This window comes from Globicephala melas, chromosome 9, assembly GCF_963455315.2.
Source record: "Globicephala melas chromosome 9, mGloMel1.2, whole genome shotgun sequence".
In the NCBI taxonomy this organism is placed as follows: Eukaryota; Metazoa; Chordata; class Mammalia; order Artiodactyla; family Delphinidae; genus Globicephala; species Globicephala melas.
This window is the reverse complement of record NC_083322.1, coordinates 74,327,395-74,352,150: the sequence shown is the minus strand read 5'-3', so window position 1 is coordinate 74,352,150 and position 24,756 is coordinate 74,327,395.

Sequence of the window (24,756 nt, the reverse complement as noted above, 5' to 3'; positions counted from 1 at the left end):
TAGGTTGTTTCCAATCTTTGGTTATTACAGATAAAACTACAGTGAATAATTTTTTTCATGAGTGATTTCACACACGTGAGTGTATAATGGGATAGTTTCCTAGAAATGGAGTTGGTTACTCAAAGGATATGGGCAATTTTGCTAGAGACAGATAGAGGCTGTACCCATTTAACGCTCCCTCCAGCAAGGTGTGAGAACACCTGTTTCTCATACTGTTGTCAGCACATGATGCTATCAGTCTTGATCTTTGCCAGACTGATGAGGGAAAAACATGTCTCAGTGTAGTTTTAATTTGCATCTCTCTTATTATAAGTAAGATGGACCATCTGGAAAGCTATTTGAGAACCATGTTTATGTCATTTTCTGCGAACTCTACGTTTATATCCTTTGTTCGATTTTCTGTTGTTTTTTGATCCTTTTCATATTGATTTGAAGGAGCTCTCGATATACTCCAAAAGGTAAACGTTTGTTCTTCATGTGTATTTTTATTTTATAATTATCTTTATATTAGTTTATAGTGTGTTTTTCTTTTGCCATGCAGAAAATTTAGATTTTTATAGAGCAAACTTTATATCCTTTCTTTCTGTATTTTGTGACATATATAAAAAGGTTTAGTATACTCCAATTTATAAGAGCATCCTTCTAAATTTTTCTCAAGTATCTTTAAGTAATAGGTTTTCAAAGTATTGAGCCAATACAGACTATGTTTGTCACATGACAAGATGAGCTATTCTCATCCACACCCTGATGTAAATACACATACACAGGAAAAATGTAGGTCTCTCTGGAAGGTGGAATAAGTGGTACTTTTTTCCCTCTTTGTACTTTGTTTTCCAGGTTATCTAAATTGGTCATGTACCACTTTGATATTCAGAAAGATATTAGTTAAATGAAATTTACTTTTACCTCCTTTAAAGTTCACTTAAGATACCCCTTGTTTCCTGGATCTTTTGGAATGCTAGTAATGCTGCCTACTTTGCTTTGGAGATAGTCTGTCGGCTTCCACCCTGAACAGCTGTAGCCCCTAGTGACTTCCTTGTTGCCAAATCCAGTGAAAGCATTTTAGTCCTAATCTGACTTTCCCACTGGCATATCTGAAGCTCCTGCCATGCCTTCCTGCTTGGCCTTCCTCTCTATGCTCTTGGTTTTTTAAGGCCAACAAATCTTTTGGAAGGTTGGTTGCCTTTTCCCCACAGCCCAAAGTAATTTGCTTATCCTGATGGGAAGCCTCATTCATTTCCTTAAAGTGAACAGGGCTTCCTCTCACAGAGTAATTAGCGTTGAAGGTCTGGATCTGTTTAAATCCCCTGAGAGTCTGGGTCCAATCCATTGGAATTAGTAATCACAGAGAGCTCAAGGTATGGCATTCAATTTAAAAACAATTACATTCCAGTGGGAAGAGGAAACTTCAGCCAGAAGAGGTTGGCTTGGTTTTCTGACTGGAAAATTGGTTTTTCTGCCTTTGCAACTGCTGACAATCACTTCAGAAGAGCCCTACCAGTTCCAGTTCTCCAGGATAGTGTCTTTCTTTTCATTTCTCTATTAATTAAAAAATAAATTATGAAACTAACAAACATTAATTGTAACTGCAGCAAGACTGCCAGCATACTGAGATGACCACTGTTAATAGTGGTGTTGCCTGCCACAGGCTCACATGAGTGGATACAAACAGGCACCCAAATTACACATACAGGGTTGAGTTACCTATTCATTTATTTTTTAAAGTGATGAAATCATACAATGCACATTACCCTGCAACTTGTTTTTCTCACTTAACTCTATGTCATGAATACCCCATCTAGGTCAGTTAATGTAGCTTTTTTTCTTTTTAATAATAGGTACTATAGAATGTTTCATGATTTATTCAACCAATTTCTTTTTTTTTTTTAATTTTATTGAAGTGTAGGGGATTACAATGTTGTGTTAATTTCTTCTTTACAGCAAAGTGACTCAGTTATACATATATATATTCTTTTTCATACTCTTTTCCATTATGGTTTGTCACAGGACATTGAATATAGTTCCCTGTGCTGTACAGTAGGACCTTATTGTTTATCCACCCTATACATACATAATAGTTTGCCTCTGCTAATCGCAAACTTCCGTTCCTTTCATCCCCTCCCCTCTCCATGGCAACCATAAGTCTGTTCTCTATATCTGTGAGTCTGTTTTTGTTTTGTAGGTATGTTGATTTGTATCATATTTTAGATTCCACATATAAGTGGTATCATATGGTATTTACCTTTCTCTTTCTAACTTACTTCGCTTAGTATTGATAATCTCTAGGTTCAACCAATTTCTTCTGGATGAACATCTTGATGAACACTGTAATTCTATATGCAAGATTGCAGGAGACATCCTTATACATACATTCTTACAGAATGAAGAATTTATTTCTTTTTTTAAAAAAATAAATTTATTTATTTATTTATTTATTTTTGGCTAAGTTGGATCTCTGTTGCTGCGCGCGGGCTCCCTCTAGGAGCGGCGAGTGTGGGCCACTCTTCGTTGTGGTGCATGGGCCTCTCATTGCGGTGGCTTCTCCCGTTGCGGAGCACGGGCTCTAGGTGCGTGGGCTTCAGTAGTTGTGGCTCCCGGGCTCTAGAGAGCAGGCTCAGTAGTTGTGGCGCCTGGGCTCAGCTGCTCCGCGGCATGCAGGATCCTCCCGGACCAGGGCTCAAACCCGCGTCCCCTGCATTGGCAGGCAGATTCCCAACCACTGCGCCAGCAGGGAAGCCCCACATTTATTTCTAAAATGTCCTAAAAGTAAGATCGCTAAGCTACAGGGTTGGCTAGTTTCTAAAACTACATTAATATATGAGCAGGGGAAGGGAAAAGGGAAGTGCTGTACTTCTGTCTGGCAGGTACTACAGTAGGTACTTTCCATAAGTTGTTTAGTTTCATCTTGGTCTCCTGCCTCTAGTCCTGCCCTGATCCCTCCTCTACATAACCACAGATGAGTATGTCACTCCTTTGCTTAGAAGCCCTGCATGGCTCTCATCTCCTCCAGGTTAAGGCCAAGCTATTAACATGGCCCACGAGGCCCTCTACAGTTTGGTCTTGCCTACTTCCTCTGTCTCTCTTATGCCCTCTCCTTCTCGCTTTGCATTCTAGCACCGCCAGACTATTTGCTGTTACCCACCTTCCCAGGCCACTGCAACCCTCCAGGCATTTGCTCTGCCTTCCTCTCTGTTGTGCTGATTCTTTCTCAACTCTTCCCCTGGCTCTTCTCTCACTCATCACTTAGCACTCTGTTAGTCTCTGGCTCTTTCAGAATGCCTTTTGCAGGTTGGTTTATGAATGAGTGTGGCTAGATCATGCCATAGTAACTTATAAGCCACAGTCTCAGTGGCTTAACACAAGTTTATTGTTTAGTCAGTCAAAGTCTGCTTTAGGTCTGGGTCATTCTCTTGGGAGTTCCCCTCAGTGACCTGCTGATGGAGACTCCACCATCCTGTAATTGTACCGTCCAGAACACTTGGCTTCTCTGGTTGATGTGGCAGGAAAAGAGAATACTGAGAGCGTCACGCTGGAAGTTAAATGTATTGACCCAGAGGTAACCATGTTACTCCCTTTCTCAGCCCACTGGCAAGCCCTGTTACATAGCCCTGCCTAGCTGCAAGGGGACAGAAGTGTAATCCTCTCATGGGGCTGGAAGGAAGGAAAATGGAACATAGGTGAGCACTAGATGCCTCTACTACGGGTGAGATGCCACCATTCTCTATATGTCTATTTGAATTATTATATGGTATTAGAATGAGGGTTTATGTGTGTCTCCCCAGGAGAGTGGGCACTTCTGTTAGAGTAGAGGACTTTATCTTGTTCATCTTCATGTCTCTGGCACCTGGCACGTAGGAGATGGCTAAGAAACACTTGTTGAACAAATCCATTCATACAAATCAATAATCTACATTATATAGATGGGACAGTAAAGTTCAGAGAGGTCAGTTAACTCACCTATGATCACACAACTAGGAGGGAGCAAAGCTAGATTCAAATCTAAGTCTGTCGGATTCCAAAACTCATGCTTTTAGGAAAGGTTCTAAATTCCAATCTGAGGGCAGGAGAAGACCGGTGTTCCAGCTCAAGCATTCAGGCAGAAAGGGAGAGTGAACTCTGCCTTACTCAGCCTTTTTGTTGTATTCCAGCCTTCCATACATTGGATGAGGCCTACCACTTTGGGGAGGGCAATCTGCTTCATTAAGTCTACCAATTCAAATGTTAGTCTCATTCAGAAACACTTTCACAGACACACCCAGAATAATGTTTAACCAAATATCTGGGCACCCTGTGGCCCAGTCAAGTTGACACAAAATTAACTATCACACCTAACTTTCCTTACCCTCCCATAATTTTTACTGTTCGTTAATCTTCTACAGGACTCCTTTGCTCACAGTTCCTTCTATATTTGGTGTTGTTAAAAAACATTAAAAGACAAAGTACTTTAATTTTGTGGAAGTAATTTTATCTTCTGAAAACACTTTAAAATAAAAATTATTTGCTAAGAGTCCAATGAGAATTCAGTTCAAAATAATCCCCACCCCTTTTCACTGTTTGCCCTTACCTGTTTTGTTTTGTTTTTTGTTTTTTTTTAAAGAACAGACTTCAGTTTTCAGAGCATTTGTAGGTTCACAGCAAAGTTTGCCGAATGTAATCTCAACCCCCCACCCCTCAACCTCCCCCATTATCAGCATCCTGCCCCAGAGTGGTAAATTTGCTACAATCAATGAACCTACAGAGACACATTATTATCACCCCAAATCCATAGTTTACATTAGGGTTCACTCTTGGTATTGTACATTCTATGGTTTTTGACAGATGTATGACATGTACCTGCCATTACAGTATACAGAATAGTTTCACTACCCTAAACATCCTCTGTATTCCACCTATGCATCCCTTTCTTCTCCCAACCCCTGGCAACCACTGATCCTTTTACTGTTTCCACAGGTTTGTGTTTTCTAGAATGTCATGTTATTGGAATCACACAGTAGGTAGCCTTTTCAGATGATCTCTTTCACTTAGTAACATGCATTTAAGTTTCCTCCATGTCTTTTCATGGCTTGATAGCTCATGCCTGATTTAATTTTATAAAAAGTAAATGTATAAATTTAGCATTTAGCACTAGCTGATATAATTTATCTATTTGCATGCATGTTCATTGACCATCTCTCTCACTAGAATGGAAGCTTCTGGAAGGCAGGGACTTTGTTTTATTTATCACTGTATCGCAGTTCCTGTAAAAGTATTTAGTACATGATCAGCTCTCAGAAAAAAATTTGTTGAATGAAGGAATCAGGTGAATCTTTTATAACTAAAATCTTCTGATTTAGGAAATCGTTTGTGATGTGCAATGTAAGAGTTAATCTAATACTACCATTTCAATGGGATTTAAACTCTTAAAGAGTTTGAGTCCTTTCTGATTTGGATATGGGACTGGGGAGCTCATCGGTGATTGATAAAATTGAAGAAATTATTGGTTTCTTCCAACAAAGTATTATTTTAATTTTTCATGCAGAAACAGAGGATGAATGGAAAGGGAGCTATGTCATTTTCTATCACCTGAAGTGTTTCCGACCATCCCACCACCTGGGATTTTGGCTTGGGAGGCAGGATTTCCATAATACACATGTGTGACCCTCTGCCTCTCCTCTCTGTCTCTCTTCTTCCCACTGCTCACTGAGCCTGAAGGTTGGGCTATTATTTTACGTCTCCTTCCTGTCTGCTGGGGGCTTCTCCTATGGCATGTCCTCCTCCATCCCAACTCCCGTGCTATGCCTTAGTCTAAATGCTCAGTGCAGAGTTCAGGGAGAGAAACAAGTTTGCCAATGAGGGAACACACATACGTTGGGAAATACTTAAAAAATGACGCCCTGTTACGCATGCATATCTGTTATTTAGTTTTAATCAAAGTTGAGGTCATAGTATATGTAATGCTCTGTTTCTTTTGTTTCAATTTAATATTTCTTGAAGTTCTTTCCATATTCACACACACACACCTACCTCATTCTTTTTTAAAAGCTACATAATATTCCATAAAAACTAACATAGTTTATTTAGCCAGTCTCTTACTGAAGGATGTTTAGGTCATTTCGAGTCATTTTCTATATAAATAATGTTGTACTGAACATTACTCTATAGTTTTGGTTTCCTTGCATATCTGTGTGAGTGTATCCTTTGGCTATATCTCTAGCAATGGAATTGCTATACCAACTGATGTGTGTTTTTAAGATTGTCTAAGAAAGATCTAGCACTTTATAGTCTCATCTACTGATAGGGAAGTCATAGTTTTCCCTTAAGATGATGGCTTTTATAACTATGCTCCTGTTCAAGAGAGTGTGAGATACATTTGGAAGAAAGAGAGGAAGAAACAGGAAGGGAAGAGATGAGTCATGGGGGATAGGTTCGTGGAGGTGGGGAATCATGTAGCCCTGGATGGGAATTTCAGCTCTGCCATTTCTTAACTGTGTAACCTCAGTTTCCCCATGCATATGGGTTGTTGTGACGATCAAATCAGATAACACATGTGAAGTATTTAGTATTCAATCGGTGCTTACTCTTAGTACTATTATCATGTGCTATGGTACACATAATATGGTACAATGGTAATGATGCTAAATGTTTAGCATGTACTAGGCACTGAAGGGAATGCAAAAGGAAGTACTAGACTTTATTCCAGACTAGCTGGAAAAACACAATAAGCCTGTTGGAAACCATCAGGAAACAATGAAAGCCTTCAAAAGCTCCAAGTGTCCTAGGAACTCAGATCTACTTTAGAGATCATTATTTTTTTAATAAGTTTTTTTTTTAATAAACTTATTTATTTATTTATTTTTGGCTGCGTTGGGTCTGCGTTGCTGCACGTGGGCTTTCTTTAATTGCGGCAAGTGGGGACTACTCTTTGTTGCGGTGTGCGGGCTTCTCACTGCAGTGGCTTCTCTTGTTGCGGAGCACGGGCTCTAGGCACGCGGGCTTCAGGTTGTGGCACACAGGCTCAGTAGTCGTGGCACACGGGCTTAGTTGCTCCACGGCATGTGGGATCTTCCCAGACCACGGCTCGAACCCATGTCCCCTGCATTGGCAGGTGGATTCTTAACCACTGTGCCACCAGGGAAGTCCCTAGAAATTATGTATGTGGATAATTTTTAAAAATCAGTTCTAATGAAATAATTTCTTTTTGGGAGTTTCATGCTTTTGAATAATTCTCTTTAATTTCACATGACTCTCTTGAAAGCATCTTATAAGTCCTATGACAGCTTGCTATGTCAACCTCATTTTTCAAAGGTTCTGTGACATGTTTGTCATGGTTTCTGTAGAGTCAACATTCTGAAATTCCTTAAAAAATGTTACTGGTATCTGGGCTGAATATTTGTTTCAGGGTAGAGCTGAGGTAGATTTGGTTCTTCCAGTGGGTTTCAAAGGGAAATTTGGGGCTTTTTTAAAGCATTGTCTTGTAAAATGTCAGAGTCTTGTGTGTGTCTCTGGTTGAGGGTGCGGTGGTGCCTGCCCTGGGTCAATAGGGGGAAATGATGGAAAAATGAAACTTAACTGCAGCACTGTCCCACCAGGGAATGGAAGGACAGCTACAGCTTTCCCCCAGACTTGGCCCTATTATTACATCATGCCATCTCACTAGTGATACTGTTGTTTGGCACCTTCTCCATTCTCTCCTCCATTACTCATCTCTTACAGTTTTAGGGTGAGTCAGACCTGATGTGGGCTCTCATTCTGACTCTTACTACCTGTATGACCTTAGAGCAGTCTTTCACTCTGTGCTTGCTCATAGTCCAATGGTGACAAATGTCTGTAAATGTGCATTTTAATAAGCACTTCCAGAGATTCTGTTATGGGAGGAAGGGGTGAGGACTTTTCAGGGAAGTGAAATCTGGAGATGTGGAGTGACTTGCCTAAGCGCATACGACTAATCAGTGGCAAAGTCCAAAATGGATCCAGAGTTTCCTGACTCCTGGTCTAGCATTTTGTCTATAAAAGCAGTGGCCTACTGGGGGTGAGGGCATAGGGGAGGGGTCCTCTCCTGTTGGCTCCTACCATAAAGCAGCTTGAATGTTCCTCTTCGGAAAGACAGAGCCACCCATTCAGCTCCAAGGTGTGCCTCCTTACCTGCTTCCCCTTCCTCACAGCTCTTCCCAATGTTACTCCCTTCTTCAAGCTCCAGGTAAAAACCCAGTGTTCACTGCAGATACCTTTTTTCCCCATCATCCCATATGTGATCTTTTGGAAGTCCTGTCAGTTTTCCTTTGTAGATAACTTTCAGATTTATTTACTACTGTCTCTTTCTCTACCGCTACCACCCGTCTAAATTTCCACCATCTTTCACCTGGGCCATAACTTTCGGTCTGTTCTCAGACGGAATTTTTCACAACATGATTCTGTTCTCTCTCTACCACTTGGTTAGAAACGTTCAGTGACTCCCTAGGGCTGTTAGGTTGGAGGTACCACATGACATGAGCTCCAGTGGCCTGCAAGTTCTGGCTTTTCAGACTTACCTTGTACCATTCTCCTCTCTGTGCTCCTTCCAGTTTCCTGAAGGTGTCAGCTCCTCCCTACCATAGGGCCTTGGCACATGGTGCTCTTTTGCCTGGGATACTTTTTTTTTTTTTTTAATCTCTTCTTCTTTTGCTCTGTCAGTTCCTACTCACCCTTCAGATCTTAGCTCAAGGCTCACTTTCCCCAAAAACCTTTTCCTAACTGCTTCCAGTTATAGGCACTCCTAGAACCACTCCCTGCCCCCTCCCCCGCCATGTATGTTTTTTGTTTTTTTTTTCGGTACGCGGGCCTCTCACTGTTGTGGCCTCTCCCATTGCGGAGCACAGGCTCCGGACGCGCAGGCTCAGCGGCCATGGCTCACGGGCCCAGCCGCTCCGCGGCATGTGGGATCTTCCCGGACCGGGGCACGAACCCATGTCCCCTGCATCGGCAGGCGGACTCTCAACCACTGCGCCATCAGGGAAGCCCGCCATGTATACTTATTAGTCTGTAATTCACACACTCATTTGCAGAATTACTTGATTGATTTCAGTCTTTCCCCCCTTATTGTACGTTCTATGAGAGCAGATTAAATGACTGTTTTTGTTCACTATTGTTCCCCCGGTGTCTAGCTCAGTGCGTGGCACATAGTAGGCCCTCAATAAAAATTTGTTTAATGAATGAATGAAACTTACGTTTAACTCTTCCTTAAACGTCCTCTTGATGTGTCTCATCTGGCTCCAAATACCCAAGAAGAAATAACATGCACATCTTTCACATACGTACATTTAGTTGGGCACATGTATATACATGTATGTCTTTTATGTTCTCTTTATCATAAGGTAACTTCTACATTCATTCTCAGCCATCTTCATCAATACTTTCTAATCTGAGTGTCTCAGATAGGAAATAGCAGGGGCCTCGTGACTGTGGGGAAGGGAAGTACTTTGTAAATTACCCTTCCTCTCTCTCTTTTACTGAGCTGCTGGGGAAGTCCCTTTGACCATGAAAGCCAGGGACAGAGTCAGACTGGAGGCCACAGACTATCATGGTTTTCATTCAGGCTTGAACCCTAGATTATTCAGAAAAATAAGATGGAGATCTATAGCTATTCATAGCCCACTGAATTCCTTTACCTGTGGGATTAATAGTATTAAGCTGCTCTCTGAGACTTTTTGGTTGATCATCTCAAGGGTTTTATACTCTTATAAATCATGATCACAAATTGCTTTATACTATAAGTTACACACAGAGAAGATCTAAGATTGGTAGATGGTTGGGTTCTGCGGTGTAGGGCACCTCATCAAGTATATGTTCAGTAGGCCAAACAAAGTATTGGCCTGAGGCAGACATGGGGCGGGAGGTTCTGAGATCCTCCCTGGGGCATCTGGGAGTGTCCCCAAGAACAAGAAAGTTGACATTGTGAAGCTAGGGATTATCTGAGGTAAGAAAATGCAATCCTTGGGCTTCCCTGGTGGTGCAGTGGTTGAGAGTCTGCCTGCCGATGCAGGGGACATGGGTTCTTGCCCTGGTCTGGGAGGATCCCGCATGCCGCAGAGCGGCTGGGCCCGTGAGCCATGGCCGCTGAGCCTGCACGTCCGGAACCTGTGCTCCGCAACGGGAGAGGCCACAACAGTGAGAGGCCCGTGTACCGCAAAAAAAAAAAAAAAAAAAAATGCAATCCTAAATAGAAGAGTCTATAACATGCTTCAAGTGTTGGCAAAGAGGAAGCTTTTTCTGAGTACCTCTTGTTGTGTAACCACTGAATTCAGGCCTGAGCTATGAGAATTAGTCGTAAAACAGGTCCCCTCTTGTAACTTTTACCACACTTTTACTCTTCGTTTATGGACCTTATCACACGTGTAATTGTTATTTGTGTCTTTTTTAAAAAAACTGAATTGTGTCACTCCTACTAGGCCTCTGTGGGAGCAAGAATGTCTATTTTGATGACCTCTGTCTGTATCCAGAGGGCCTAGAACCACCTCTGGTGTAGGGTAGGTGCTCAATAACCATTTACAAGTATCAGTTCACTTCATCCTCCTAGGAGCCTGGAAGGCAGATATCACTATTATCCCCATTTTATATATCGGGAAGTTGTGACACAGAGCAGTTGAGTAGTTTGCTAGTTGATAGCAGAGTCCAAATAGTAGCTAGATAGTAGAACCAAATCAGTCGAGATAGGTTAATCATTATATCTTCTGCCACAAATAAATGTTTGTTGAAAGAATGAAGGCCCCGTGGGAATAGCGTTGGAGCAGCTTTTGGCTATGTGATATATGAATCATTCAGACCGAAATATTCAGGTTTCAGTTAGTTGGGAAGACCTAGCTAGTGTGTCCCTGAGCTAGGGGGAGGGGTGGAGGAGGGGGCCTGGTGAGGAGGTATTAAGTGGAGTAGGCAAGTCTGGGCAAAAGTATTCCAGGAGCCAATGTGGTCTGCCTGACCTGTTTTACAATACTCCTCTCATTCTGGGTTAGAAGTCAAGATCCCGATTGTTTCTATACTTGGAAGCAGAGTGGCCTAAGCGGGAAGAGTATTTTCCAAGATTCCTGAAACCAAACATAGAGCTTGTGTGCATTCTAGTTGTACAATTTTTTCTTACCGTCTCTGATACTAGTGACAAGCTAGAGCAGGTAACAAGTTCAGGGAGGTTTGTGCTTGCCTGTGACATGCTCTCCTTCTTAAAGATGCCCTTATTTTTTTCAGGTCCTTAAAATGTAATTTTAAACAAGTTCTTTACAAATTATTTATGCTTATGGTTTTAAAAATGAAATCAACCAGCACAGAAGGCCACAAAGTGTAAAGTAACAGTACCGTCATCCAGAAATCTTTTGTGTATCTCTCAGCCTGCATATAGTTTCATCTTTTTTTTCTCTCTCTCTCACATAAATGAGAACATACTATATTATGTGTTTTGAATTCTTTTCTTTTTAAAAGTAGATTTATTTTGGAGACATCTGGATTAGTATGGTAGATTGAACACATAATTTTTCTGCCTTCCAAAACTCCACTAAAACTATGGAAAGGGATTTCCTTTTAAGGCAAAAAGTTATAAAGATGGAGCAAATAAAAGAGGAATCAAAAGCTCTTAACATTTCGGAAGCAGAAATGCAGGTGGAAGAGTGACAACTGATGCAGTAGACCCAGGAAAGCTGAACAACCATGGAGAAAGCTGCGAGTCACCCGTTCTAACCCAAGATGCCCAAAGGCTCAGCATCTGACAACTGGAAACATGAGTATTAGGGTGGTGAGGAGAGGGCAGTAAGAGATGTGAGGATCAGTGTATCTGGGCTGGGAATGCAAGACACAGGTGAAGGCACGGATTCTGTACTGAAAATAGTAACTATGCACATAATAATGCATATGCATACTAAAGATTTTTTTCCATTTGGTTCCCTGAGCTCAGCAGTCAGGCCTTCATCCTCCAGGTAGGGGTAGAGTATACTTAAGGGAATCATATCTGTGTAAGCAGAAAGACATAAAGATACACCGTATTGCCCAGATCACTCTGCAATGAAGCTCAAAGTCAGTAAGCCCCATCCTCAAGCTTGAAGATCCCAATCATCCCCTTTTTCCCCTGCTTTTAAACATGAGCAGACAGTAGCTATGTGAGGACAGCAGCTATCATGAGAATGTCCAAAATAAACAGAAAAGCAACTTATAAGAAAGACTGTGCAGTTAGAAGAAAACCTGACATTAATATCCTCAGGGAAAATATTCCTTCCATGAAAGAAGAACAGGATGCTATAAAAAGTAATGTTTGGAAACAAAAATAATACTTGGATATTGGAAACATATCAAAAAGGAAAAGAAGGGTTGGATAAAAAGTTGAGGAAACTCCTAGAAAGTAGAGCAAGAAGGAAAGAGTTGAAAATAAAACAAAAAGGAGAAAATTAGAGGATGAGTCCAGGAGATCCAACAACCCAACAATAAAAGTTCCAGAAAGAAAGAGAGAGCAGAGAACATGAAGGGGGGGGGGGCATTTTTCCAAACTAAAGGACATGAATTTTGAGATTAAAGGGGTCCAATAATTCCCCAGTGCAATGGGTGAAAAAATACCTCCAGCATAATTGTGAAATTTCATTACCTTGGAAATGTGGAAGATTCTACAAGCTCCCAGAGAGAAAAAAACAGGTCACATACAAGTGATCAGCAATCAAAATGGCTTTGAACTTCTCAGTAGCAGCACTGGAAGCTAGAAGGCCATGGGCAATACTTTCAAAAATATGAAGGACATTTATTTCCCACCTAGATTTCTATAGAAGCCAAACTATGAGTCAAGTGAAAAGGTGCAAATGAGAGGCAAATGTTAAAAAATTGCAAAAAGTCCCCCTTCTCAGGAAGCTCCTCGAGGATCACTCCATATCGATGAGTAAATAAGCCAAGAAAGAGGAAGACATGGAATACAGAAGATCCATCACTGTGGAGAAAGGAAGGGAATCTCCTGCAGAGGGGTGAAGGGAGATCCCAGGATGACAATTATGCATCAGCTATAGAGGGCAATCAGTACAGATTGGAACAGCTTGGCTCAGGAGGTGGGTTGAGAGCTGTCATCACCAAATCTTCTGTTATTGTACCAGTCCTTTAAAACAAATTATTATTGTGGTAAAAAACATGTAACAAAAATTTACCATCTTGGCCATTTTATTTTTTAATTTTTTTATAAATTTATTTAATTTATTTTTGGCTGGCTGCCTTGGGTCTTTGCTGTTGCTCACAGGCAACAGCGAGTGGGGGTCACTCCCTGCCGTGGTGCATGGGCTTCTCATTGGGGTGGCCTCTCCCATTGCAGAGCACAGGCTCTAGGTGTGCATGGGCTTCAGTAGTTGTGGTGCATGGGCTTAGATGCTCCCCGGCACGCAGGATCCTCCCAGACCAGGGCTCGAACCTGCATCCCCTGCATTGCCAGGCAGATTCCCAACCACTGCACTACCAGGGAAGCCCTTGGCCACTTTAAAGTATACAGTTCAGTAATGTTAAGTATTTTACACTGTTGTGAAATAGAGCTCCATAATGTTTTCATCTTACAATACTGAGAGTCTATACTCGTCAAAGAACAACTCCCCTTCCCTCCTTCCCCCACCACGCTACTTTCTGTTTCTACGAATTCAACTACTTTAGAGACCTCATATAAGTGGAATCATACAGTATTTGGTTTTTTTGCAACTGGCTTTGGTTACTTAGCTTAATGTCCTCAAGGTTCATCCATGTTGTAGCATGTGACAAGATTTCCTTCCTGAAGACTGAATAATATTCTATCACATGTTTACACCACATTCGGTTTATTCATTCATTCATTAATGGACATTTGGGTTGCTTCCATTTCTTGACTATTATGAATAATGTTGCTATAAACACTAAAATACAAATACCTCTTTGAGACTCTTCTTTCAGTTCTTTGTGATATATGCTCAGAAGTGAGATTGCTGGATCATATAGTAGTTCTAGATTTTTAATTTTTTGAGGAAGTGCCATATTATTTTCCATCCCATTTTATAATTCCAAATAGTTCACAAGGGTTTTCCTTCCTTCTTCCTTCCTTCTTCCTTCCTTCCCTCCTTCCTTTCTCCCTCCATCCCTTCCTTGCTTTCTTTCTTCCTTCCTTCCTTCCTTCCTTTCTTCTTCCTTCCTTCCTTCCTTCCTTCCTTCCTTCCTTCCTTCCTTTCTTTCTTCTTTCTTTCTTTCTTTCTTTCTTTCTTTCTTTCTTTCTTTCTTTCTTTCTTTCTTTCTTTCTTTCTTTCTTTCTTTCTTTCTTTCTTTCTTTCTTTTTCTCTCTCTCTCTAGTAGCCATCCTAATGGGTATGAAGTGGTATCTCATTGCGGTTTTGATTTGCATTTCTCTGGTGATTAGTGATGGTGAGCATCTTTTCATCTTGGCCATTTGTATTATCTTTGGAAAATGTTTATTCATGTCCTTTGCCACATGGTGTATATATAAGGATCCAACTTCACTCTTTTGAATGTGGATATCCAGTTTTCCCAGCACTGTTTGTAAAAGAGACTGTCCTTTCCTCATTGAGTGGTCTTGGTATATTGTAAAAGGTCATTTGAAGTTTGTTTCTGGACTCCCTATTTCATTGATTTGTATGTCTATATCAGCACCATATTGTTTTGATTACTGTAGCTTTATAATATGTTTTGAAATCAGAACGTGTGAGTCCTCCAAATTTGTTCTTTTTTTTTTTTTAATTTTGGCCATTGAGGGTCCCTTGAGATTCCATATGAATTTTAGGATAAATTTTTCTATTTTTGCAAAAAATGCTATTGGGATTTGTTAGGGATTGCACTGAATCTGTAGATTGCTTTGGGTGGTCTGAACATTGTACTAGGGTTTTTTCTTTTTTTTAACTGTATAAAACTGCTGGAAGATGAGTTATTGACCAAAATGAAGTATAAAGTAAGAAAGTGGAAGATGGGAGACCAATGTGAACTGATAGATTGCTTGATGGGATTGACCAGTAGAATATTGTACTGAAGGCCATTGGACAGTGTGGAACAGTTGGTATAATAGTTATAAGATAGGCAAGCTAATAAAAAACAAGGTGATTATTAAATTAAGAGAAAAAGAAGGGAAGCATTATCCCAGCACATTATAGTGCTTGGCTGTGATTAATATTTGCATGGGTATATAATGTAAATATTGACTATTTAGCTAATCAAAAAGTATGATGTAAATGAGGTTGTGAGAGAGGAAGTACAGTTGTAGGAGACCTGGACCTTCATCTGCCCATAATAGGAAGTTAATAATGGATCAAAATACACAAATATCTTTGATTGTATAGAGCCATGCTATCCGATACTATGGTCACTGGCCACATGTGGCTACTGAGCATTGGAAATGTGACTGATCCAAATTGAGATATGCTGTTAGTGTGAGCTACAGGCTGAATTCTGAAGACTTAGTACAAAAAAAGAATGCAAAATATCTCATTAAGAATTTTTATATTGATTACATGTTGCAATGATAATATTTTGAATATATTGAGTTAAATAAAAGATGTTATTAAAATTCATTTCACTTTTTTTTAACATTTTTAAAAATGTGGCTAAGGGAATTTAAAATTACATATGTGGCTTGCATTATATTTCTGGTGGGCAGCACTGATTTAGAAATAAGGTGATATGTAAATGTTACAAGAAATATCTAAGATAGTGAGAAGTGATTGTCTCTGGGGAAGGAACTGGGGGGCCTGGGGAGGTGTGGAACAGGGAATTACTGTTTTTTGTTGTAAGCCTTTTATTATAACTTGGTTTTTAAAATGAGTGCATATCTGACTGTTAAAGACAATTTAATTGATACATTCATTTGTCCAGTTTCCCTGTTCGATATGGGTTTATCTGATCTTTTAGGAATTGCATAATAGTCCACTATAAGAAGTTACAGTAATTGCTATAATTAGTCTTTTTTATGGATACTTAAGCTGTTATTATATATATATATATTTTGCTATTTCAAACATTGCTTTAATGAATATTTCTGAACATAGACCTTTGCCATATTATATCTACAAGACGAATATCCAGAAGTGGGCTTCTGGGGCAAAGGGTATGTGCACTCAAAGTTTTGATAGACCAATCAAATTTCTTTTCTGAGAAATTATACTAGTTTACACCCCCATTAACAATACCAGCTTCTCCATGCTTTGATCAAAATGGAAATTATCAAATTTTCTTAGCCCTTATTCTTTTGTTATTATTTGTGATGTTGGGCATCGTGTGTATGTTTTATTGACCAGTGTTTTCACTCTGTTACCTCCTTTGCTCAGTTTTGTTTGGGGCTGCTGTCTTTTTCTACATGACTTATAAGAGTGGATAGATCCTTTCTAGATTGATTCCGAGGGCTATTGTAGATGGGAAAGTTGTTTGTCCCCCTAAAAGGAGACCAATCCAGAAGTATCTGATGAGGGAACAGGTGAGAATGTCTCTGTTGGTGACATTTCATATTTGGCAAAAAAGTCATTTAAATAAATAGAACCACATGTGTCCCAGAAACAAAAACAGCCAACCAACCCTGCTAAAATTGTGGCTGGTTATTAGGGTAATAAAAGATTGTTTTGAGGAGGAAGGTAATTTTGTGGCGAGAATAAGATTGGCTTTTTTGTTAGATCTTTGCTCTTTCCTGACTCCTTTATTTAACTTCATTCTGTTTCCATAATTTGTCTTCAACCCTAACCATATGAAAATACTGTATCATTCAGTCTGAATATTTATGCACACACCCTGCTTTAAAAAAAATACAAACTATGAAATGGTTTTCCCCTTCCACATTCTTCTATCCCTTTACTGTCCAGAAGACAGGAGTCAGGAGCAGAGGCTGCTGCGAAGATGGGGCCCACGCCTTGGATACACATGGTCTATTGAGTTCAATTAGAAGGATGCACACAGGTGTTTATAGTCATCATTATTCTGCCAGGGGAAAGAGTCGTTTCTGATATAGCAGCAGCTAGTGGTAATTTAACTTCTCTTTCCCCCAATTTAGTAGTAAAATGTTTGCATAAAAATGAAGAACAAAAATGTGTTGAGGATGGAGAGGTATGTGATGGAGGTATGTAAGGTGCAAATCAACACAGGGAGGTAATAGCTTAAAATCTAAACATAAGTGTCTCTCCATTTATTTTTCTTATTTTTGGTTCTCTTCATGCAGAACCAAAAGCCCCAGATAATGTCAGAAAGTACATGTCTTTATCACTACGGAGGCTTCTCCTCAGCCACCCCAGACTGTAGGTTTGTATCCTTCTGCTCTTAAACATCTCTCAGGGAGGGAGGCCTCCATGACCATCCTCAGAAAACCATATGAGTGTCAAACCCTCTTATAAGTCAGAAGGGTCTTGCTTCACTTAGCTAGGATCATTTCCTCTTCTATCTCTTATGGATATGCAAAGAAACGAAACCACTATTCATAACCTAACAACCTTCCACAGGCTTCTTATATCACTTCTATCCTGGCTTCTTCAAATTACAAGAATGTTCCTCTGTGATACTTTTTTTTTTTCTCTACATGCTTGAACCCTTGAATAATTTCACAGCTCCTTTCTGACTTCTCTCTCCATATGACACCAAAATTATTCTCTTTTACCGTTGATATTTGCAACTGAGAATTTAGTTATTTTAATGTAACTCGTGGTAGAAATTGAAAGTGATGGTGTTGTTTTGCCTTTGCTGAAAGACTTCATCTTTTTCTCTCCTGCTTCCAGCCTCCAAACTTCAGCTCCAGCCACCAGTAATAACAACCTGTTCCTAGGGCTTACAATATAAATTCAACAAAATTTATGAGTTCCAGCATTGTGCCAGAAGACTTTTTCTTAGGAAACACTCCCAACGAGAATAATTCATTGTTACAACAGAATTCTCCAAAGGTCTGCCAAAATTCTAGGCGCCAGAGTTTTGGAGGGAAGTCTGGTAGAGCCCACCACGTGGGCACATGGAGGAACCTCTATCTGTAACCTCTGAAGACAGATGAAAGGTCTATTGAGATTGAAGGAGCAAATACCATGGGATTAGAGCTTGATATAATTTACTATGCAGTTAACTCCAGCATAATAATGTACAGCACACTGTCAAAGGTTTCCAGTAGGGTACTGATCCCCACTTCCCCTTCTCCTGCCTTAAGGCATTGGTGAACCTAGTTCTTATCTGAGTGTGGATAAGGGTGGTTCCTTCCTTCCATTCTGGCTTAGATCTCTGTGTTCTTGTGCTATGCTAGTCAGGGTAGGGGTGGCCAAGATCTTGAATGAAGAATCTTATTCTCATCCTCTGTTTTTGTGCTCTTTCAAAGTTCTATCTACAGTTCTTGCCAATCATCGAAGGAGTGTGTGGTAAGCCTATTGGTTGTCACTTATTATTGAGAAATAACTTTCCTTCTCTCTTTATAGGTAGCCTTGTTCTGCTCTATGTTCTTTTCCTCTGGTGATCTGACACTGCATTCTGTCCATTCCCCTTGGCTGGAAAAATTACTTCAGCTTTCTTTCCCCATTTTTTTAAAGAATGAGTGTTGTCTCTCCTATTTACAGCACACATTCAATAGAGAAAATTTGGAAAACAGCAAAAGCACAAGGGAAAAATGATTCATAATTTTACTATCCAGAAGCCATCACTATTAGTATTTTAGAATACATATACATACATGTATATATGCATTTTAATTTATATTACAAAATAACTGTCATACTGTGCTTCCTATACAGCTTTTCATTAATAGTTTTTTTTTTTTTTTTTTTTGCGGTACGCGGGCCTCTCACTGTTGTGGCCTTTCCCGTTGCGGAGCACAGTCTCCGGACGCACAGGCTCAGAGGCCATGGCTCACGGGCCCAGCCGCTCCGCGGCATGTGGGATCTTCCCGGACCAGGACACGAACCCGTGTCCCCTGCATCGGCAGGCAGACTCTCAACCACTGCGCCATCAGGGAAGCCCCATTAATAGATTTTATTCAATTTTATGGACATAGATTATTTCTATTTTTCTATCACATATTATATTGCCATGCATATGATTGCACAGACCTCTTTGCTCTCACTTGACATTTTCTTCAGAATAAAATCCTAGAAGTGAAATTGTAGCGTCAAAGGGCATGTACATTTTAAGGCTTTTGATAAATATTGCTGCATTGCCCTTCATGAAGGTGATACCAGTTTGCTCTCCCACCAGCAGTATATGGGAATGTTCATTGCTCGCAACTGTGGTCAACAGCAAGCACTTAAGTTTTTTATCTTTTTCAGTTTGATGAGTATAAATAGTATCTCAGTGCTTAATACGGCATTTCTTTGATTATGAGCCTGAATATATTTATGTGTATTTCATGGTCAGCTATAGCTTTTTTTGTGATTTGCTTCTTTAGATCTTTGGTCCTTTGTTTTGTTCATCTTTTTATTTCTTTATATTGATAAATAAATTCCACTAACTCCCTGGCAACGTGGCAGAGTGGTTATTAGTCTGGAGCCAGACTGCCTGAGCCTGAATCCCATTCTACTTCTCATTGGCTGTGTAACCCTGGGTAAGTTACTTAGCCTCTCTGAGCATCAGTTTTCTTATCTGTAAAATGAAGATTTGTGCTGACCTCAGGTGACTGTTGTAAGGATTAAATAAATTAATATATGGAGAGCACTTAAAACACTGGCACACAATAATTGCTAAATAAGTATGTTACTGTAAATACTTAAGATACCCTCCATGTTGTAAGAATATTGACCATTTATTATATATGTTGCAAATAGTGTCCCCTATTTTTTTTTTCTGGCCTCACCACCTGGCATGTGGGACCTTAGTTCCCCGACCAGGGATTGAACCCGCAGCCCCTGCATTGGAAGCGCAGAGTCTTAACCACTGGACCGCCAGGGAAGTCCCAGTGTCCCCTGTTCAAAAAAATTTTATATATGGTTTTTTAACCTATGAAATTCTGGAAATCAAAGTTATCAATTTTTTTCCCTTTATAATAGCTTCTACCATGGTATAATGCATAGAAAGTTCTTTCGTATTCCAGTATTATGTAAATATTACCATATTTTCATTCAGGGTTTTGTTTGCTCTCTCATTTGTTTGTTTCATTTAAAAATTTTAAATTATGTGAACTACATGGAATTAATTTTGGTAAATAGAGTGTGGTAAGATACTAATATTATTACTTTTTAATATCTTGGTCTCTTATCTTCCTATTTATTTAAAACAACCACCTTTATGATGAATCGTCATATATGGTGATTACTCCTATGTACTTGTTAGTTTCTAGACTTTCTATTCCATTTCACTGAGCTCACTGTGTCTTCTGTTACCAATGCCACATTGCTCAAACTATTGTAGTTTTAAATATATCTTATTTTCTGGCCGTGAAGGTGCTTCCTTTGTTATTTCTCCTTTTTATTTTCTTAGCTAACACATCTCATTAACTTTGGAATAATTTTTTCAAATTTCAAAAAAAGCTTTTTATAATTGAAATTTTAATTAAACATAGAAATTATTGTGGAATGAGTTGACAATTTTACAATGCTGACTTTTCTCATTCAGTAAGCTAATTTATGTCTATTTAGCAAATATTTTACATATTTCAGTAAAATTTTGTTTTGTTTTTCCAAGCCTGATTTTTAAAAATATTGTGGAAAAAGCACATAATTTTTTTTTATTTAAGAAAAATATAGGTCCTATATATTTCTTTTTAGATTAATTCCTGTGTATTTTATGTTTTTGTTGTGCTTTGGGAATAGAATATTTTTCTATTATATATAAAATTTGCATCATACATGGAGGAAAGTCTTTGTATATTTTATAACTGGTTGTCTTTCCAAACTGTCCTATTTATACTAATAGATGTTACTTGATATGATTTTTACTAGGAATCATATCATTCGAATAGTATTTTTGTGGCTTCTTTTGTGACACTTATTTATTTTTTACTTATTTTTTTTCTTGTCATTACTAGACAAACTTCTAGACTATTAAATGCTTGCATGGTTTTGGGCATTCTTGTCTAAATTCATTTTTTTACTGAGAATATTGGCTGTTGATTGGAGCTAAGAATGCCGTGTTTGGAGTTATAACTAAGAAAAGATTTTTCATTGAACAAAGTCACAAAGGTCTATCACATCTGTGATAGAACCACTCTACATCCTTTATGGTTGTAATCACTCAAGGGTGGAACTGTTTACAATTTTGTGTCCAAAATGACTTAATCTGCGTGTATTATATGATTTAATTCTCCTAACAGATCTAGGGAGTAGATATTGTTATTTGTGTTTTCAGATGAGGAAGCCAAATTTCAGACGAATACACAAATTGCTTAATCCTCAGCCACACAACCACCACATGACAAGGGTGTATTTGAGCTAATCCCACTTGGTTTTCTTCCCTGGTGTTTCACAAAGTGATGGTAGGAGTTACAAATTGTATTACTCTGTGAAATCCAAAAGGGATATCAAGACATAGATAGATAGATAGATAGATAGATAGATAGATAGATAGATAGATATAGTCTTAACTTTGTAGCTCTCAAATTTTAATATTCATAAGAATCACCTGGAGTGCTTTAAAAGTACAAATTCTTGGGTCCTACTTTCAGAAAGTCCAATTCCTATGGCTTGGGCTGGGCTGGGGCCCAGAGATCTGTAGTTTTGAAAGAGGAGGTTCACAAATCCCCCTTTAAGAAACAACATTTTAACTGTATAACTAAGGATATTATGTCAACCAATCATATCTCATAACTATTTGGGATGTAGAAATTCTGGTTAGAGCTAATGTAACAAGGGACTCCATAACAGCTATTCTAAGGTTCTTTTCTTACACAGTGCAGTCCTCCTGGATCAATCATCAAGTCTGTTTAGTTTGTTTAAGTCGAGGAAGAAGGAACCAGTGTTCTGGCTGAGTTGTGTGAAATGTAATTATTGTACTGAATAGGATTTTGCTGATAGTGTCTACCATATTGAGGAAATGCTTTCTTAAAAATCTTTTGCTAGGACCATCATTTTACCCAAAAGTAATTAAGCAGTTTCTCCAATGTGTTTGTTCTTCATCCACTGCCATTTCAAGCAAGTTCTTATCTGGAATTCTCTCTTTTACACCTGGTATAAGCCTGTGAATTTGGGAGCTTTTAAAAGAAATAAAGTAATTTTTCATTATCAGATTATATTATAAAGATTAACCACTATATCTTCAGTTTAATCAGAAAGAAATGCTTTGCACTTACACCCAGGTCACATTTATTCTAGTGGCATTAAACAGACACAGACTGGGTACATGTGAAGTTATTAACCCCTTATCTTGATTACTTAATCTTACCTGTACTATTTTGGACTACAATTTTCCTATTAGAGAATAGATCTTACATACGTGTTAGGTCAGGTTTATCTTCTTCATACATATTCCATATTTTCAAACATTAAATGAAAGTTCTCACAGTTTCTAAGATTATGGATAGGAACTGATTTTATTACAGTTTTTGGAAAGCAGCCCCAAGCAGAAGTATCACCGTAGTGGTGTTTCACGAAAGGGTAGTTCCATTTACTTTAAAGGACATCTTTATTAAAAAAAAAAAAATCTCCAAACACAGTGTATCTTAATTCACACGAGTTGGAAAGCAGGATATACCTGGTAGAAAAGAGGCCGTGAAATCAACCCCTTGCATAGTTCCCAGCTGTCAAGGGGCTGGAACAACGGTGTCTGAACTCTTTACAAGACCCTTGGATACTGATGAATTGGTCCACATACTCTAAACATGTAGATGCCTAAATGGTGCAACTCCAGGTCCCAAATAACGCTTGGGTCTGGGTGCCTTGGAGATTAAATTTGCCATTAGAGATGACTTTTCCTTATTAGATAGTCCTCTTTTCACAGTTCCCTGGGGAGATGGTTTAATTAGTCTCTAATTCCTTGATTTATCAGAATGAATTTTGCCCTGATGAGACCACCAGAGAGAAAGGCAGGGAAAGATGAGGAGCTGAAGAGGGGAAAGAGCCTGGAAAAAGTATGAGTGGACCATGCTGGGCCCTGGCTAGTTTCTGCCTGCCAGCCTCTTGGGAACTGTTGTCTCCTCTGCTTGCTTACTTGACTCTGCCATTCTGTGTCCCCTGGGTATTTTTGAGACATTATCTGAAGTCACAGAAAAAACCCTTACAGGTTGATTAAGCTTCCACTTCCTTCTTCAGCATGTGTAGATTCTGATTCCCACCAGGGCTCACTTGGGAACTTAGAGGAATATTCTTTGCAAAGGGAACAAGTGTGATGCTGCTGCTGCTTTTGGAGTCACACTCTGTTACAGTAAAACTTGAGGGCACTCTACCCAGTGTAACATGACACTGAATATTAATGCAATTGCCAATGGGCTCCCATCCACCTTTCAACCCTGCTTCCTAGGGATGGGCTCATTCTAGTACTTACCTTTTGGGGAGGGGCTAGGAAGCATCTTCCTTCTGATCATTTGACTCTTGATCAGTTCATTAATTAGTCAGTTGCCTATACCTTGAATAAATACAAATGCTTTTCCATTTAAAAATATTTTAAAATTTAAAAATATTATTTTTCAGTAACCTTTCAGTATCATAATAGCTAACTGCAATTTACAGCATTAAAATGTTATCCCTGCTTATCCCACTATGGTGTAGTTTATTACACTTAAAAAAATCATAACCTGAGGTTTTCTTTAGAATTAGATCTTTCCCTGCTATCATCCTTTCTTCCCTCCTTTGTTTCCTTTCTTCCTTTCATTCACTAAACATTCATTGCACCCCAGACGTTTAACAGTCATTGTCCTTTGGGAGCTTTTAGCAGGGGTGGGGATTTGGAGGGAGAGTCTTAGCTGGTTTGTTAGAGTTGCATAGCACAGAGGGCCACTGAAGGAAAGAGAAGGTGACCTAAAACCAACAATTCTTCCTTCCGAAGAACATAACATTAACCTTCAACTTTTCATTTTCACTTCAAAACTCTATTTCTCAAAGAGTACCTTGCCCTAAACTGTTTACTTACTTTTTCCCCTTTACCATCATAATCAAAAAACATTAATGAATCACTTGAATGGTTTGCTGTCATCTTAAGCTGTTATCTACTCATCTCCTTGGCCACTTCCCCAAATACTTTGAGGTTCTTGACACCTGGAATTCCTACTCCTGCCATCTTCTTTGGGGAGCATTAGTGACCACATAGCTGATCCTTCTAATGTTCCTTCTCTGAGGAGAGACCTCCTCAGTGCCAGTGATCTTCACTTCTTTTCCATTTCAACTTTCCACACCATTGGCCTCACCTTGTTTTTTGCCATCTAGCAGGGCTGCTTCACCCATAAGGTCTTTTTTTTTTTTTTGCGGTACGCGGGCCTCTCACCATTGTGGCCTCTCCCGTTGCGGAGCACAGGCTCTGGACGCACAGGCTCAGCGGCCATGGCTCATGGGCCCAGCCGGCTCCGCGGCATGTGGGATCCTCCCGGACCGGAGCACGAACCTGTGTCCCCTGCATCGCCAGGCGGACTCTCAACCACTGCGCCACCAGGGAAGCCCACCCATATGGTCTTAAAGGCCAACATTCCACCCTGATAACAGCTTCTGATCTCCCCACCCTGTCACTCCCTTTTTCATTACCTCAGCTCTTAGATCTCACGGGTCCTTCAGTTCCTTCCACTTCAAGTGGATCAATCAAAAGTCCTCTTTTGATTTCACTTTCTTTCCTAGGCATCATAGACCTTATTGTATATCCATCTGGGGTGTGTATATGTGTGTGTGTGTATGTGTGTTTGTGTGTGTGTATGAATGTATGCTTCATCTCTTCTGTTTCAGGTTATCTCTTTTTACTGCTATAGAA